Source organism: Artemia sp. Qi Xiang Cuo, chromosome 19, assembly GCF_049724085.1.
Source record: "Artemia sp. Qi Xiang Cuo chromosome 19, ASM4972408v1, whole genome shotgun sequence".
Taxonomy (NCBI): Eukaryota; Metazoa; Arthropoda; class Branchiopoda; order Anostraca; family Artemiidae; genus Artemia; species Artemia sp. Qi Xiang Cuo.
The window spans coordinates 50794175-50812710 of NC_142812.1; the positions used below are offsets into that span (position 1 = coordinate 50794175).

At 33.7% G+C, this 18536-nt stretch overlaps 1 protein-coding gene across 3 annotated transcripts in view; it reads right to left on the minus strand.

Moving 5' to 3' along the window:
• The window catches only part of LOC148940970 (uncharacterized), a 61000-nt gene extending 42731 nt beyond the window's left edge, over window positions 1-18269 (minus strand). The window contains exon 1 of one of the 3 annotated variants that reach the window (XM_089105177.1): window positions 18132-18269. The gene's annotated coding sequence lies outside the window, so the exon portion shown is untranslated. Of the gene's footprint in view, window positions 1-18038 lie in introns of all 3 variants that reach the window. The other 2 variants (XM_089105178.1, XM_089105176.1) reach the window with 2 other exon arrangements.
• Between the last annotated feature and the right edge of the window lie 267 nt (window positions 18270-18536).

Sequence of the window (18536 nt, forward strand, 5' to 3'; positions counted from 1 at the left end):
AAAACATTTTCCCCAAAAGACACTCCCCATCCAGACACCGCCTGCCATGTACTGTTTCTGAACCCGTCCCTATCTTGTCCCCCATCCGTTGTTTAACCTCCAGATATGAAAAAACCTTTGTCCCCTTCATTACTGATCCAAAAAACCCTTTTTTTTTTTTTTTTTTTTTTTTTTTTTTTTTTTTTTTTTTTTTTTTTGACTGGTGATACCCATGCTGGTGTCTGTTTGGCTCTTCCGTTCCCTTCCCTTTTTATATACTCTCTTCTAAACCTTTTTAACACTATTTTTATCTCAATTTTTTTTGGTTTTGTTTTAATTTTTGCCTTTTTAACTTTCTTCCATTTGACACTTTTTGTTTTTTAGACTTAATAATGGCTTTGCCTTTCTGATATTGTTGTTTTTGGCATTGTTTAGCCAGTTTTTGTTGTTGTTGTGACATTTCTATGTCTTTTTTTATGACCCCAAAATGCAAATTTGGCCAAAAATGGCTTGTGATAGTCATTTTTTGAAATAAATATCTTATCTTATCTGGAGAGGAAGTTCAGCACACCCAAGAGAGTTAGAACCTTGTCCTTGGATTTTAGTATAGGCATCTCATTGATTGCATGCAACTTTTCAGGGTCAGGTTTAATACCTACACTGCTAATAATGTGGCCAAAATAGCAGACTGATTGAACAGAAAACATGAATTTTGCTCTATTAACCTTCACACCTTTTATTTTTGCTCTTTCTAGTATGGCTTCAAGTCGTCTGTCATGTTCTTCTAGAGTGGTACCATAGATAAGATGGTTGTCTACAAGTATTTTAAGGCCCTCTAGCCATTGGAAAGTTTCTTCCATCTTTTGCTAGAACTCATCCTGTGCAAATATCAAGGCAAATGGATACTGCTTCCAGTAAAATCTTCACTAAATTGTGCAAAAAGTGGTAAGATCTGATGCACTTTCAGAAAGGGTCAGTGACAACTACGTACCAGTAGCCTGAGGTAGCATCTAACTTTGAGATGTATTTACAACCACTTAGGTCCACAATTGCATCTTCAAAAGTTGGAATGAGGTAATAAGGCCATTTGATAGCTTTGTTAAGATCAACTGGGTCAATGCAGAGTCTAACACCCCAATATTTTTTTTTAGTAGCACCATTGCATTCACCCATTTCGGTAAGTTTTCTACTTTTCCCTTTATTCCAATATTTTCTAACTTGTCAAGTTCTTTTTTCAGCCTTCATTGAATTGCAATAGGTCCCTTTCTTGCAGTATAAGCTGTTGGAGTGGATCCTTCCTTGAGATAAATCTCGTACTTTCCTTCTATTTTCACTTTTTTTTTATCTTTACTCAGGTTTAATTCTAGTTTCAGCACTTTAATTAAGGCTTGAAGTGGTTTCTCTTTCTGGGTTTTTGTTCAACTCTATTGTCACATCTTATCAAAATTCTGGATTCCTGTATTTTCTGGCTGGTATTGGGAAGAACTATGTAGCAACTTTTTATTTCCCACATAACACTACTGTTATTTCCCACAAACAGAAGCAGGAAATAGCTACATTGAGCATATACATTGTTCTTCTTTGGAGCAGGACATTGTCAAAGCTTCAAAAGGTATGGATCAATTTTATTCTTATTTTCCACTTCCATTTCTAAGGTTTTAAAAATATCTCTTCCTTTTTCACCAATACAGATAAGTAGGTATGCACAATGGCCCTTCTCTGTTTTACCAGATAGAGGACATAGAAAAATTAGTTTGGCATGCTCTTAAAACTTTGACCACTCTTCATCTAGGTTTTCTATTACCTAAGCAGCTGTAAAAATAATATAATCAACAGGTAAGTAAGCAAAGTAAACAAACAAATCTAAGCAAATAATAAGCAAAGCAATAACTAATTCACTTCGGCTAGCAAATCATAGTGGGAAGCTAAAAGAGCCCTAAGAATAATTTTTAAAGAAACTTTGGTACCATATTCACTCCTTCTAAAAAAGGCCAAGCTGGAAACTCTTGAGCACAGGAGAGGAACGCTGTGTCTCCGTTTTGCAAAAAATGCAATAACAAACCCTTGCACGGAAAACATTTTCCCCAAAAGACACTCCCCATCCAGACACCGCCTGCCATGTACTGTTTCTGAACCCATCCCTATCTTGTCTCCCATCCGTTGTTTAACCTCCAGATATGAAAAAATCTTTGTCCCCTTCATTACTGATCCAAAAAACCACTAGCTTTTTTTTTTTTTTTTTTTTTTTTTTTTTTTTTTTTTTTTTTTTGTACTGGTGATACCCATGCTGGTGTCTGTTTGGCTCTTCCGTTCCCTTCCCTTTTTATATACTCTCTTTTAAACTTTTTAAACACTATTTTTATCACAATTTTTTTTGGTTTTGTTTTAATTTGTGCCTTTTTAACTTTCTTACACTTGACACTTTTTGTTTTTTATACTAATGAATGGCTTTGCCTTTATGATATTTTTGTTTTTGGAATTGTTTAGACAGTTTTTGTTGTTGTTGTGATATTTCTATGTCTTTTTTTATGACCCCAAAATGCAAATTTGGCCAAAAATGGCTTGTGATAGTCATTTTTTGAAATAAATATCTTATCTTATCTGGAGAGGAAGTTCAGCACACCCAAGAGAGTTAGAACCTTGTCCTTGGATTTTAGTATAGGCATCTCATTGATTGCATGCAACTTTTCAGGGTCAGGTTTAATACCTACACTGCTAATAATGTGGCCAAAATAGCAGACTGATTGAACAGAAAACGTGAATTTTGCTCTATTAACCTTCACACCTTTTATTTTTGCTCTTTCTAGTATGGCTTCAAGTCGTCTGTCATGTTCTTCTAGAGTGGTACCATAGATAAGATGGTTGTCTACAAGTATTTTAAGGCCCTCTAGCCATTGGAAAGTTTCTTCCATCTTTTGCTAGAACTCATCCTGTGCAAATATCAAGGCAAATGGATACTGCTTCCAGTAAAATCTTCACTAAATTGTGCAAAAAGTGGTAAGATCTGATGCACTTTCAGAAAGGGTCAGTGACAACTACGTACCAGTAGCCTGAGGTAGCATCTAACTTTGAGATGTATTTACAACCACTTAGGTCCACAATTGCATCTTCAAAAGTTGGAATGAGGTAATAAGGCCATTTGATAGCTTTGTTAAGATCAACTGGGTCAATGCAGAGTCTAACACCCCAATATTTTTTTTAGTAGCACCATTGCATTCACCCATTTCGGTAAGTTTTCTACTTTTCCCTTTATTCCAATATTTTCTAACTTGTCAAGTTCTTTTTTCAGTCTTCCTTGCATTGCAATAGGTCCCTTTCTAGCAGGATAAGCTGTTGGAGTGGATCCTTCCTTAAGATAAATCTCATACTTTCCCTCTATTTTCCCAATGCCAGAGAACAATTGTTCATATGGTGCAAGAACAGTTTTCAAGTTTGGTGATTGACTCTTTTCATTTCTTATGTCAACATTAAGGACAAGCTTCACCAAGTTTAGTTCTTTGCTTGACTTGAATCCAAGAATAAGAACAGAATTATCACCAACTATGAACAATTTGTATTTTTGTTCAGTGTATCCAAAACTACATGATAAAATACAGGTTCCAATGGTAAGGATTGTTAACCCACAGTAGGTAGTGAGTTTTTCTTTGTAGGTAGTAGTGCTGGTATTACAGTTAGTAGATAAAAGTAATCTTGAGGAATGGTGTTTGCTTGAGCTGCAGCGTAAATCTTATAGCTGATTGAACACTGATTGTTAATCTTTAATGAAACAAAAACTTCATCCTTATTTCCATCTTGTTGGACAGTACAAAGCAGAATCTTCTCTTCTTCAACTCCCTCTGAGGCTTTAGATTCAGTGTTCCCAATGGCATGCATTGTTTTTCTTTGGCAGACTTTTGCAAAGTGGTTAAGTTTTTTACACTTTGAGCATACTTTTATTTTTGCAGGGCAGGTTCCACCATAAAAGTAACATTTGGTCCCTTTTTGAACCCATCCCTATCTTGTCTCCCATCCGTTGTTTAACCTCCAGATATGAAAAAATCTTTGTCCCCTTCATTACTGATCCAAAAAACCACTAGCTTTTTTTTTTTTTTTTTTTTTTTTTTTTTTTTTTTTGTACTGGTGATACCCATGCTGGTGTCTGTTTGGCTCTTCCGTTCCCTTCCCTTTTTATATACTCTCTTCTAAACCTTTTTAACACTATTTTTATCTCAATTTTTTTTTTGGTTTTGTTTTAATTTGTGCCTTTTTAACTTTCTTACATTTGACACTTTTTGTTTTTTAGACTAATGAATGGCTTTGCCTTTCTGATATTGTTGTTTTTGGCATTGTTTAGCCATTTTTGTTGTTGTTGTGCTATTTCTATGTCTTTTTTTATGACCCCAAAATGCAAATTTGGCCAAAAATGGCTTGTGATAGTCATTTTTTGAAATAAATATCTTATCTTATCTGGAGAGGAAGTTCAGCACACCCAAGAGAGTTAGAACCTTGTCCTTGGATTTTAGTATAGGCATCTCATTGATTGCATGCAACTTTTCAGGGTCAGGTTTAATACCTACACTGCTAATAATGTGGCCAAAATAGCAGACTGATTGAACAGAAAACGTGAATTTTGCTCTATTAACCTTCACACCTTTTATTTTTGCTCTTTCTAGTATGGCTTCAAGTCGTCTGTCATGTTCTTCTAGAGTGGTACCATAGATAAGATGGTTGTCTACAAGTATTTTAAGGCCCTCTAGCCATTGGAAAGTTTCTTCCATCTTTTGCTAGAACTCATCCTGTGCAAATATCAAGGCAAATGGATACTGCTTCCAGTAAAATCTTCACTAAATTGTGCAAAAAGTGGTAAGATCTGATGCACTTTCAGAAAGGGTCAGTGACAACTACCAGTAGCCTGAGGTAGCATCTAACTTTGAGATGTATTTACAACCACTTAGGTCCACAATTGCATCTTCAAAAGTTGGAATGAGGTAATAAGGCCATTTGATAGCTTTGTTAAGATCAACTGGGTCAATGCAGAGTCTAACACCCCAATATTTTTTTTTAGTAGCACCATTGCATTCACCCATTTCGGTAAGTTTTCTACTTTTCCCTTTATTCCAATATTTTCTAACTTGTCAAGTTCTTTTTTCAGCCTTCATTGAATTGCAATAGGTCCCTTTCTTGCAGTATAAGCTGTTGGAGTGGATCCTTCCTTGAGGTAAATCTCGTACTTTCCTTCTATTTTCCCAATGACAGAGAACAATTGTTCATATGGTGCAAGAACAGTTTTCAAGTTTGGTGATTGACTCTTTTCATTTCTTATGTCAACATTAAGGACAAGCTTCACCAAGTTTAGTTCTTTGCTTGACTTGAATCCAAGAATAAGAACAGAATTATCACCAACTATGAACAATTTGTATTTTTGTTCAGTGTATCCAAAACTACATGATAAAATACAGGTTCCAATGGTAAGGATTGTTAACCCACAGTAGGTAGTGAGTTTTTCTTTGTAGGTAGTATTGCTGGTATTACAGTTAGTAGATAAAAGTAATCTTGAGGAATGGTGTTTGCTTGAGCTGCAGCGTAAATCTTATAGCTGATTGAACACTGATTGTCAATCTTTAATGAAACAAAAACTTCATCCTTATTTCCATCTTGTTGGACAGTACAAAGCAGAATCTTCTCTTCTTCAACTCCCTCTGAAGCTTTAGATTCAGTGTTCCCAATGGCATGCATTGTTTTTCTTTGGCAGACTTTTGCAAAGTGGTTAAGTTTTTTACACTTTGAGCATACTTTTCCTTTTGCAGGGCAGGTTCCACCATAAAAGTAACATTTGGTCCCTTTTTGTCTTAATATTGAATCTTCTGGTTTTTGCTGTCTTCTGTGGATTGTGTCAACTTCTTGTTTGATGGGGGAAGGATTATATTCATTTTCAAATGATCTGAGCTGTGCCTGGGTTGTTTCATACACTCTACAAAGTTCTACTGCTCTTTCTAGTTTTAGGCTGTTTCCTTCTACAAGTAGTTTTTCATTTATTCTGGGATTTCTAATACCACAAACAATTTTCTCTAGTCATCTCCTTAGGATCATGGTATTCAAAAGGCTTAACTAGCAACTTCAACTAGGCAATATATTTCTCAAGTGTTTCTCCTACATGCTGATCACAGTTTTGAAAAATACATTGAGCATATACATTGTTCTTCTTTGGAGCAGGACATTGTCAAAGCTTCAAAAGGTATGGATCAATTTTATTCTTATTTTCCACTTCCATTTCTAAGGTTTTAAAAATATCTCTTCCTTTTTCACCAATACAGATAAGTAGGTATGCACAATGGACCTTCTCTGTTTTACCAGATAGAGGACATAGAAAAATTAGTTCGGCATGCTCTTAAAACTTTGACCACTCTTCATCTAGGTTTTCTATTACCTAAGCAGCTGTAAAAATAATAGAATCAACAGGTAAGTAAGCAAAGTAAACAAACAAATCTAAGCAAATAATAAGCAAAGCAATAACTAATTCACTTCGGCTAGCAAATCATAGTGGGAAGCTACACTTTTGGCATTACAAACACAGAATAATTAAGACTTTGGTGTTCTTGAACCTCCCTTTTCCTTCTGTATAGCCAAATAGATGAGGGCAAAAGGTTGTTCTCAAAAGCAAGCTAATACAATTTGAAAAGCTAACTTGCATTTTTTTTTCTTCCCTAGTAAATCTTTTCAATCTTCTTACAGATTTCACTGGAAAATTTAGTTCTGATCTAGTAGGCCTAACTCTTTGGACCTCATTTGATATTCCTCTTAATACTCCTTGACATCTGGGTTTATATTCCTCAACATGAATTTCTGTTTCACCTACTTTGTTGATTATCAATGCTTTTTCAACAGCAATTTTAGTGGATAGGAATATTGTAACTTTTTTTTTATCTTTACTCAGGTTTAATTCTAGTTTCAGCACTTTAATTAAGGCTTGAAGTGGTTTCTCTTTCTAGGTTTTTGTTCAACTCTATTGTCACATCTTATCAAAATTCTGGATTCCTGTATTTTCTGGCTGGTATTAGGAAGAACTATGTAGCAACTTTTTATTTCCCACATAACACTACTGTTATTTCCCACAAACAGAAGCAGGAAATAGCTACATTGAGCATATACATTGTTCTTCTTTGGAGCAGGACATTGTCAAAGCTTCAAAAGGTATGGATCAATTTTATTCTTATTTTCCACTTCCATTTCTAAGGTTTTAAAAATATCTCTTCCTTTTTCACCAATACAGATAAGTAGGTATGCACAATGGACCTTCTCTGTTTTACCAGATAGAGGACATAGAAAAATTAGTTTGGCATGCTCTTAAAACTTTGACCACTCTTCATCTAGGTTTTCTATTACCTAAGCAGCTGTAAAAATAATAGAATCAACAGGTAAGTAAGCAAAGTAAACAAACAAATCTAAGCAAATAATAAGCAAAGCAATAACTAATTCACTTCGGCTAGCAAATCATAGTGGGAAGCTACACTTTTGGCATTACAAACACAGAATAATTAAGACTTTGGTGTTCTTGAACCTCCCTTTTCCTTCTGTATAGCCAAATAGATGAGGGCAAAAGGTTGTTCTCAAAAGCAAGCTAATACAATTTGATAAGCTAACTTGCATTTTTTTTCTTCCCTAGTAAATCTTTTCAATCTTCTTACAGATTTCACTGGAAAATTTAGTTCTGATCTAGTAGGCCTAACTCTTTGGACCTCATTTGATATTCCTCTTAATACTCCTTGACATCTGGGTTTATATTCCTCAACATGAATTTCTGTTTCACCTACTTTGTTGATTATCAATGCTTTTTCAACAGCAATTTTAGTGGATAGGAATATTGTAACTTTTTTTATCTTTACTCAGGTTTAATTCTAGTTTCAGCACTTTAATTAAGGCTTGAAGTGGTTTCTCTTTCTAGGTTTTTGTTCAACTCTATTGTCACATCTTATCAAAATTCTGGATTCCTGTATTTTCTGGCTGGTATTAGGAAGAACTATGTAGCAACTTTTTATTTCCCACATAACACTACTGTTATTTCCCACAAACAGAAGCAGGAAATAGCTCTTTCTGCTCATTTCCCTGAGTCCCAAGATAATGATAAATTTGGAAAGTTTATACACATTCCACTTTATTAAGATTGGTTTTTCACAAATCCATGGTTTTATCTAGGTGAAGAGGTAGGAATTTTGGTCTATTATATTAAAAACTACAATTAATTTTTAGGTAAAATTCTAGACAACCTACTATTTGCTATCTTGGAAAGAGATTAGGTTAGGAAACTAAAGCTTTCAGTAGTGAATCTAGGGCAAAAAACATGCTCTGGGAATGTATTGCTGAGCTATTACATTAACCCTCTTCTGATTTCTAAGTCTTAGAAATTTGCATAATTAACAGGTAGGCAAGAACATTATAGGTAGGCTTGACATTATACCTTAATTTTCAGGGCTTTTTTTCTCTGTTTTAGTTTTGAAAATGCAATTACTGTTACTTGAGTAGAATTATAAGCCATATCAGTGCTTTTTTTTAGTTTAGGAATTGTATTTGCAGATCTTTTAAGCCTTATAAATTAGGATTGAGCAAAGCTGTGAAGCTGAAAGCACTTTTCTTGAACTTCTTTTAAGCAAAAGATCTATTTTGCAAGGTTTCACATCTATTAACAAGGATTTTAAGGTCAGTACCCTCTCAATAGAGACGGAGAGGATGTAGGTACTTAAAAATGCCTTCCAAGGACATAATTTAGTGTGTAGATTCATCCCTGAAAGCTTTATTTTCCCAACCTAACTACTTTCAAAGATAGCAAAAAGTGGCTTGTCTACAATTTTACCTAGTTTTGATGAGTAGGGACTGTAGCAAAATATCTGTTTTTAAAGGGTGGTCAGATGTAAAGTTGATGCTGACTGTAGGAAGGGATAGAACTGTGACATGTGGTGACTCTCTAGCCTGACTGAATTCTAGTATCTGTCATAGAACCAGGCCCTGATACTGTAAAGCTTAAGATACAGCTACTATGACCTAGGCTAAAGAATTAATAACTATAATGTTTAAACATTGCAAACATTATTACTTTTATTTTAATAAGATGTTTTCTTCACAAGAGTGGCACTTCTATACTATTACTGAAAGTTTAGCCAGAAAGCCAATTGTTCACCTTATCTAACCTATTAGCTTGGCTACCCTCAGTCAAGCCTAAGCTTATGGTAGCTTCACAAGTCAGACGATATTAGAGCTTAGTATTTCCTCCAGCAGATTATGTTCTATCTTTTATAAACTAGACAAAGATTTTGTATAAATTTCTGCTATAGGCCTAGGTATACCCTTTTAAATAAGAAAATATGATAAGAAAACAATTCTTACTTCATAATATGCATAATAATCATGGTTAACATATTTTGCATGGGGGGAATCTTTATCTTCACTTCCTTCTTTTACACTTTGTAAAACTTCTTGTTTTACACTTATTCTACTTTATTTCTAAAATTTTGTGTCTATTCTCTAGGTCTTGAAAAAGGTACTCAATCAAACACCAGACTGTTTTCTAACCTAACCCAATTTCTCATTTTTTTTCTATTAACATGTGATATGAGCAGTAATTAGATGGTACTGATGGTGTTTAGTTTGCATTTGAAAACACAGCAAATGCTTATCAAACCCATGCTTGTTGTTCAGAAATTAGTTTAAAAGAATTGTACAACAGTGAAAGAAGTGAAGATACAGGTTCTCTCATGTAAAATGTATTAACTATGATCATTCTGCATATTATTAAGAATTGTTTTTGGCAAAAATTCTACTTTAGCTACTTTTGGCTATCTTGGAAAGGGGTTAGGTTAGCAAAATGAAACTTTCAGGGATGAGTCTACTGTCCTGGGAAGGTATTTTGAAGTACCTACCTCCACTCCTTCTCCCTCTAAAGGGTCCTGACCTTTAAAAATCTGTGCATTGTAAAAGTGAAGCCTTGCAAAATAGATTGTCTCCTTAAATTAAGTACAATACAATTATTTTCAGCTTAAAAACTTTGCTCAATCCCAATTTGTAAGGTTTTAAAGATGTGCAAATACATTTCCTAAATTTTGTGGGTTATAATTATTTTTTTTCTTAAAAGTAATTAATTTTTTTTTATTAAAAAAAATCATACCACTAACAAAAAATTTATGAATTTTTTTTATTTTCATAAAAATTTGTTTCAAAATATAAATTTTTTTATCTTATTCAAAATTAAAAAAAATTAATTTTTTAAGAAAAATGGTAATACTTCCCCCCCCCACTCAATGTGCAAATATATACCCAAAATTGCATTCTCATTCTAAATATTACCTTCAATTGCATCAAAAATGAATGTTCCCCTCCCCACACTGATGTCGAAATATATACACGGATTTGGATATATTTAAGGATTGAGGTAAAATTTATTTGGTTATATTTAGGTTCAGAATGCAATTTTGGTTATATCTTTGCACATTAGGGGGGTAGGGTATATACTCTGTTAACATATAGGTTTTAAGAAACTCATTAATTTCTTAGAAAAACTCTGTATGTAAACAAGCTATGTATGTTTATAGCAATTTTTTGTATTTTTGTCACTGCATTTTCTATCATTAAAAAAAACAACAACAAAAAAACAGAATTAACAACAACTGGGATAAGCACCATCTATAAAAACAATTTACAGCAGAAATTTTCAAAGATTTACACATTGTGTTGAAAGCATGGGAAAAAAACATAATTTCTTTGTTTTAAGTTGGAAAAAGAAGGAAAAAAAGGATAGATTTGAGGATAAAGGTTCTCCCCTTGGATAATATGTTAACTAGGATCATAATACATATTATATAGTAAGAATTGTTTTCTTAACATGTCTCTTTATGAGGAGGAGCAATTGTAAATTTCTCCAAGGAAGGTATTTCAAAATATCTTTCCAGGACATACTTTGGTATAAATTTACTACAGTTCTGCTCCATGATATATATATATATATATATATATATACACTTATAGAAGGAGAAGACTTTTAGTTCTGTGGCTTAAAGACTATTTACTCCTGAATTCAGTTTGTTTGATTTACCTCAGCTGTAGCCCATTTGTTAAAAGCACATATTGCCAATTTTCATTGGACTGGGAATAGTATGTTTTTTGTTTTCTCTTTATGTCATGTTGTTAGCTAAGAAATTATTCTGAGGAAAATTTACTTGCCAAATAGATGGCTAACAAAAGTGCTTATATGGTAAGTTTGTTTCTAGCTAGTTGGATAAAGAAAGTATTGCTGGGGAAAAGTTGCTAGTCAACAAGTTTAAAAATAAATTGTTTTCTGGGGCAATGTTTGTTTCCAGCTAGTCGGCAAAATTAAGCGTTGCTGGGGAGAAGTTATTAGTCAACTAGATGGAAAAATTAAGTTTTCCTGGGTAGAAGTTACAAGTCAACTAGTTGGAAAATTAATTAGAAATTCTAAAAATGAGACAAAAATATTCCTCCAGATTAGAAACAAAGAGAGATAAATGAAGGAACATACATAATCTTTGTCCATTAAATGCAAGATAGAAATGAACAAAACAAAACTTCAAATATGCATCCATTTTCTTTAAAAAGACAGGAGGAATAACCCTTTAAGCTTTGAGAAATTCATTTTCACTTTGGGGGCCAGGTACAAGACTAATTATCATAGAAATTAAAACAAAAATCCTTGGCTTCAAAACCCAATATATAACTCAGAATATATCTCCCATTAATAGGGAGACAGAGAGAGAGAGATGGAAGTTGTAACACAATAGTAATAATTAAATTTGAAAGAACCCTATAATATTAACATATTATATGCTATTGATAATAAATGTTAATTATGATTAGTCAAATAGTTAGAAAATAAATTGTTTTCTGGGGCAACGTTTTTTCCAGCTAACTAGCAAAATTAAGTTTTTCTGGGAAAAGTTATTAGTCAACTAGTTGGAAAAATTAAGTTTTGCTGGGGAGAAGTTAGGTAAAGTTCTACATATTGAGTTAGGACTAAAGTGAATACACCATTTGATGCCTTTTTTTTATGCTTATTATGAATATAATAATCATTTCTATCAGAAATGAAGTTCAGTCCCCACCTCTATATATGCCAATTCAGGACTTGGTTAGTTATATATAGGGGGGGGGGGCTGAAATTCATTTCTGATAGAAATGATTATTATATTTGTAATCAGCATAAAAAAAGGCATACACCATTTGATGCCTTTTTTAATGCTGATTATGAATATAATAATCATTTCTATCAGAAATGAATTTCAGGCCCCCCTATATATGCCAATTCAGGGTTAGGTTAGGATAGGTATATAGGGGGGGGGGGCTGAAATTCATTTCCAATAGAAATGATTATTATATTCGTAATCAGCATAAAAAAGGCGGTCAATATCTACCAAATCATATTAGGCCTATTGAGTTAGGAATAAAGTGAATACACCATTTGATGCCTTTTTTTATGCTGATTACGAATATAATAATCATTTCTATTGTAACTGAATTTCAGCCCCCCCTCTATATAGGCTATACCTAACTTAACCCTGAATTGGCATATATAGGGGGGGGGGGGCTGAAATTCATTTCTGATAGAAATACCGTACTTTTTTGTTTATTTTTAGACGCAAGACCTGGAACCGTAGTATTTTTATGTACCTTTTTGTACTAAAGCATACAGAGTCTAATTGTTCCCCTATCATGCCCCCTGCTTTTCCCCCAAATATAGTCCAGTAAAATCATGAATGGTCACAGAAAAATCTAAATGGTCACAGAAGACTCCTTCCTTAAACTAAGGGAATGACAAGTTTGTATCCCCTTACTTATGTTTAACATAACCAAAAATCCTTGTGTAACTATGCAGTTTCAAAGTAACGGCCAAAGAAAGATAAATTTTCACGTAGCTATCCCAGGTGTTCGTTTTAGGTAGTGGTATCATTGATGTTTTGATAATTTTAAACGTATGATAAGGAAAGGGTGATGATACTCAAATTGAAGTTTGAAGACAGAATAGAATTTTGTCAAATTAGGTGCATATAAAAGCTTTATTTAAGAGAGAGGTTTTAAAAATTTATTTCCGGCGAAGATGTCACAGTAGAGTATGCATTATTGAAGTTTTAAGCTGAATTTTTGTGCTTTCAGGAGGGATTCTTTTCTGATGGGGGTGGGGGGTGGGGGGGTGGGAGGAAAGGGTTACGGGGGAGGATTCTTCCATGGAGGATGTTTCCTTGGGGGAAGGGACATTTCTATGAAGGGAGCGCTGGATTATTTAAAAAACGATCAGAAATTAAATAAAAAAAATAGTTTTTTAAACTGAAAGTAAGGAGCAACATTAAAACTTAAAACAAACAGAAATTATTAGGTATATGAGGGGGTTCGCCCCCTAATTAATGCCGTACCGTGTTCACTAGAGTCTTTTTTTTAGTAGTTTCAAAAGAGCTATCTATGATTAGTAACAAGCTTTTTTGATTCAGGGGTTTGTGATTCGAACAATATTCAAATTTTAGCGTAAAAAGCAATATCTCGACTAGAGGGCAAACTCTGGAATATACGTAATAAAACAAACGAATATAGAAGTTCGTTACGTAAGTTAATTCATAAGTTACGTCAGAAGAAATTTTTGAGAAAGCCATTTAGCCAAAAAAGTAAAATTAATATGCAAATTTCGCTTTAATTATTCATGTACGGTTAGCCAAAATCAGAACTACATTAATTCAAAAACGTTCAGAAATTAAATAAAAAAAATTTAACTGAAAGTAAGGACCAACATTAAAACTTAAAACGAACAGAAATTATTCTGTATATGAAACGGGCTGTCTCCTCCTCAATGCCTCGGTCTTTACGCTAAAGTTTAAATCTGTTACACAACTTTTTTTTAAAACAATAAAAAACTTAGGTTAAATACATAACCTAACCTAGGTACCTCCCCCCCCTTAAACACCAAAAAACAATCGTTTAAATATTGTAACTCCATGAGAAACCACAGCTTTGCAATGTTTTATCTATAGCGGTCTCTTGCAAATAGCCTATTTGACAGGTTTTTCGTTACTGGTTTCCTTGTACAATAGCAAATTTTTTTTACTTGGACAAGGCTGTACCCAGGGGGGGGGAGTTGAACACCCCCCCCCCCCTCTCAAAAACGAAATGTTTGTCTGACTTGAAAAAATGTAACAAAAATGTAGGTAAACAAATTTTGGTGTTTATGCATCATGCAGGTATACTATACAGGGCTTCCACTCTCGAAAATTCAAATTCGGGGACAAGTCTTAAAAATTCGGGGAGTTTTCGGGGACAGGTCTTCAAGATTCTGGGATTTTTTGGGAAAAAACAAAATAGAATTTTGTTGCAAAAATTTGGGAGCCAAAATTGGTTTTAGCTTTGTTTTCAGGCTCAAGTAGGGCTTGTATCTGTATAGTATATCAAGCCTTTTACAAAATAGGTTTTAGAGCCAGAGCCACAGCCCGGGATAGGAACCCATAGCTGAAAACACTTATTGCTGATATTGCGGCAAAAACTTCAAAATTGTTTTTCAAAAAAAAGGGTTTTAGTTTTTTTTTTGTTTAACCCATCTCCCCCCAGAAAAAAACAGAAATTCCATCCTTTATGGAAGTTTCCCTACATATAACCAGCCCCCTAGTACAAATTTGCTCCCGCAGAAAATTTTCCATTACTCGGTTATTAAAATCAAGTTCCCTGCTATTAAAATGATATTTTTTGTCATTAAAATGACAACAACAATTCCGTTGAGCCGAAATATATAGCCCAAATTTGTTTACAAATTATTGCATATTCATCCTATTTTATTTCATTTCATTAGCATGAACCAAACTTGATTTCTTTAGCAGTGCCCACATAATGCACCAGTACCAATGTTTCTACAAGTTGACAAGACTATGCCCCTCTCCATAGAATCCTCAAAATCTTTAATAGGCTAATACTTTCAAAGATGGCCATTTGTTGCAGTACAAAATTCGGAAAGTGGGTTATGCAAATCATTTGAAACCAGAAAGGATTTCTTAATTGCTTTTGACAGCTGTTTTTGTTTGAGAAGTCGCATATCAATTCCTTTTTTTCTTTATTTTTGCCGTTTAGAAAAATTGATGTGAGACTTGTCAGGTATTGAAGTAACATGTTTGACCAATATTGATGGGGCATGTGCACTTAATTTTGATTGAATTCCGATAATAAAAATGAATTTAAGCTAAATTAAGACATCAGGACAAAGGATTACTGATTATTCTTTTCTATAAGGGGCTATACTTCAGTCATGTATATAAAAGATTTAAAGCAAAGAAATAATAAAAGGCGCCTTTTAACGGTAGAAAGCTAAATATTTGTCTTGAAGAATGACAAAGCAAAAAAAAAAACAAAGCAAAACAAGCATATTTCGGGTGCAGCTGCTGACGAGGCGGGGGATTTGACGAATTTTGTATTAAAAAAAATAAGAGTTGTGAGAAAGTCAAACTTTAGCGTAAAGAACGAGGCGTTGAGGAGGGGACAGCCCCTTTCATGTACGGAATAATTTCTGTTTAAGTTTTAACGTTGTTCCTTACTTTCAGTTAAAAAAAACTTGTTTTTTTATTTAGTTTTTGAACGTTTTTGAACTGATGCAGGTTTTGATTTTGGGTCACCGTACATGAATAATTAAAACAAAATTTGCATATTAATTTTACTTTTATTTGGTTAAATGGCTTTCTCGAAACTTATCTAATTTTATTTACGAACATTTTTATTAGTAATAAAGATACATAACTTACAAATTAACTTACTTAACAAACTTCTACATTCATATATTTTTAATATGTATATTAGGGGGCTCGCCTACTAGTCAATACCTTGCTCTTTAAGCTAAAGTTTGAATTTTGTTCCAGTTCTTTAAAAATGACCCCTTAATCACACAGGCTGCTATTTAGCACAAACAACTATTATGGAAGAACTAAAAAATCTTCGAATTAAAGATTGAGGTACTGACTAAGGGGTGAACCCCCTCCCCCCCTCTGGATCAACTTCAGTCATAGGTGCAGAAGTAGGTGTAACTTAGTAAATGACAAACACCAACCCATATTAATCAAAACTTAAAAAAAATTTGAAAAAAAAATTACTATTGAGAAAAAGTTGCCATGGGACATTGATTCAGGAATGGTAACTATTATTTTGGTTTGTTTTAAAAGTAAAAGTTTAAAGAAGTTTATGGTAATTTCTAAAAAAAAGCCTAAAACACATCAAAAATAGTGTCAGATCAATATGAAAAGTGTACCATTGGAATCTTGCATAGCTGAAAACATTGTACAGGGGAATACCAGTTCCCCTCATTCAGTGGCAGATCCAGCGGGGAGGGGGCAAAGGGGCGCACGCCCCCCTAGTGTAGCCTAAAGTAGTGTAATTTACTTAATTTACTCAAATTTGCGTTAATTAAACTTACTCCTGATGCAAGTTTATCAGATCAACCTATTTTGCGCCCCCCTAAATTTTTTATTGGATCCACCTATTCTTCCCCCCCCCCCCAAAAAAAAACAAAATCCTTGATCCACACCTGTCTCCATTTAATAAAAAGTAACATCACTTTTCTCAATAATTTAAATCTTAATCTTTATCTTAAAATTAAGTTTAAACTTACCTCCGATTTACATCATAAACAAAATTTGCCCCCCCCCCCTTATGTAGAAAAGTATACCCAGAATTGGCATATATAGGGGGGGGGCTGAAATTCATTTCCGATAGAAATGATTATTATATTTGTAATCAGCGTAAAAAAAAGGCATTGAGTGGTGTATTCAATTTATTCCTAACTCAATAATATGAGTTTGTATATATTTACCCATTTTTGTTGGAAATGAATTTTAGCCCCCCCCCCTATATATACCAATTCAGGGTATATATTTGCACATTAGGGGGTGGGGAGTGGGGAAAGTGAAACTTACCTCTCATTTACACAGAAATAAAATTACCCCCAACCCCTAATGTGCAAATATATACCCAGAATTGGTATATATAGGGGTGGGGGATAAAATTCATTTCCAACAAAAATGATTACTATATTCTTAAAGACCATAAAAAAGAGCATAATTTACTTAATTAACTCAAGTTTGCATTAATTAAACTTACTCCTGATGCAAATTTATCAGATCAACCTACGTTGCACCCTGTAATTTTTTTTTATAGAATCCACCTTTTTTGCCCCCCCCCCCCCCAAAAAATCCTTGATCCCCACCTGCCCTCATTGAATAACAAGGATAATTACTTTTCTCAATAATTCCAATCTGAATTATTATCTTCTCTAAAAATCAAATTTAAATAAAAAATTTCTTATATTAATAAACCTTTTACAATTTAATATTTTGTTTGCCATCATGAATCATGAATTTGCCAAATCATGAATTAGCAGGTTCTGCCTATAGGCCTAGCAACAAGCAGACGAAAACCTGTCTCATGAAGGTTGACAAAAGCCGATAACAGGAAATCAATGAACAGAACAAAGCAATATTGCGTAATAAGTATATAAATGAGCGATTCCTATATGTCCGTCTTTAAGAAGATTTGACACTTCTTAGTAAATTTAAAAATAGGAAGCGCTGTACAATCGAAACTATTTGAATTAGTAACTACTTGTTCACAAAAGAAAGAGGATTTTAACTGTAAAAAAATTAAGTTTCTAGGTGGTATAATACAGTAATTAGAGTAGTTTAAATGTCAAAAAGTTTTTAAAATGATTAATGCATCGCAGGTGACAGGAATTGGAGACTTTTGTCTGTGAATAGGATGATGATTCATTCCTATCAAAGATTCTGTCCGAGAACAGGCAGGTAGCCAACTACTGGGTGTCTTACCCTATTATATTTGTAATCAGCATAAAAAAAGGCATTGAATGGTGTATTCACTTCAGTCCTAACTCAATAATATTATTTGGTAGATATTGACCAAAAAGGCATCAAGTGGTGTATTCACTTTATTCCTAACTCAATAGGCTAATATGATTTGGTAGAACTTTACCAATTTTTCCTATACAGATGGGCCAAGTTTTCCAACTAGATGACTAAAATGTTTTCAATTATAAGGAGATTGGATAGTACCATTCTATAGAACCTTATAAACTAATTTTTTCCAATAGGTCAGGTTTCCAGAGTCCCACTTTAATGTGGTTCTGTACAACTGGCAGAATATACCTAGGCTATACAACACACTGGCTGATGCTTGGTAACAAGAATTAATCTCTGATTCTCTCCTCTTTCCTGAGGACTTCAGAGGCTTTCTTTTGTTCTGATGGAGACTGATTTATTTCTGGTAACAAACGTGGCGTATTCTCGTTTTTCTCTTTTGAATGTGTTTGATATTTGGGATTCCGATTTCAAATTACAAGTAAAATGGTGTGAAGCTCAACAGCGAAAATACGCCCAAAACGCCCATTTTAAAGTGAAAATGAATATCCCAAGAAAACTAATTATGGTTTTGCAGAGGGGGCTTTGATTACATTGCGATGGAAGAGGAACGTGCCTAGCTTTATTCACCTCAGGTTGGCTGATGTTGCTGTGAGTTTTTAGTAGTACTAGTTAGTAGTAAGAACCAATGGT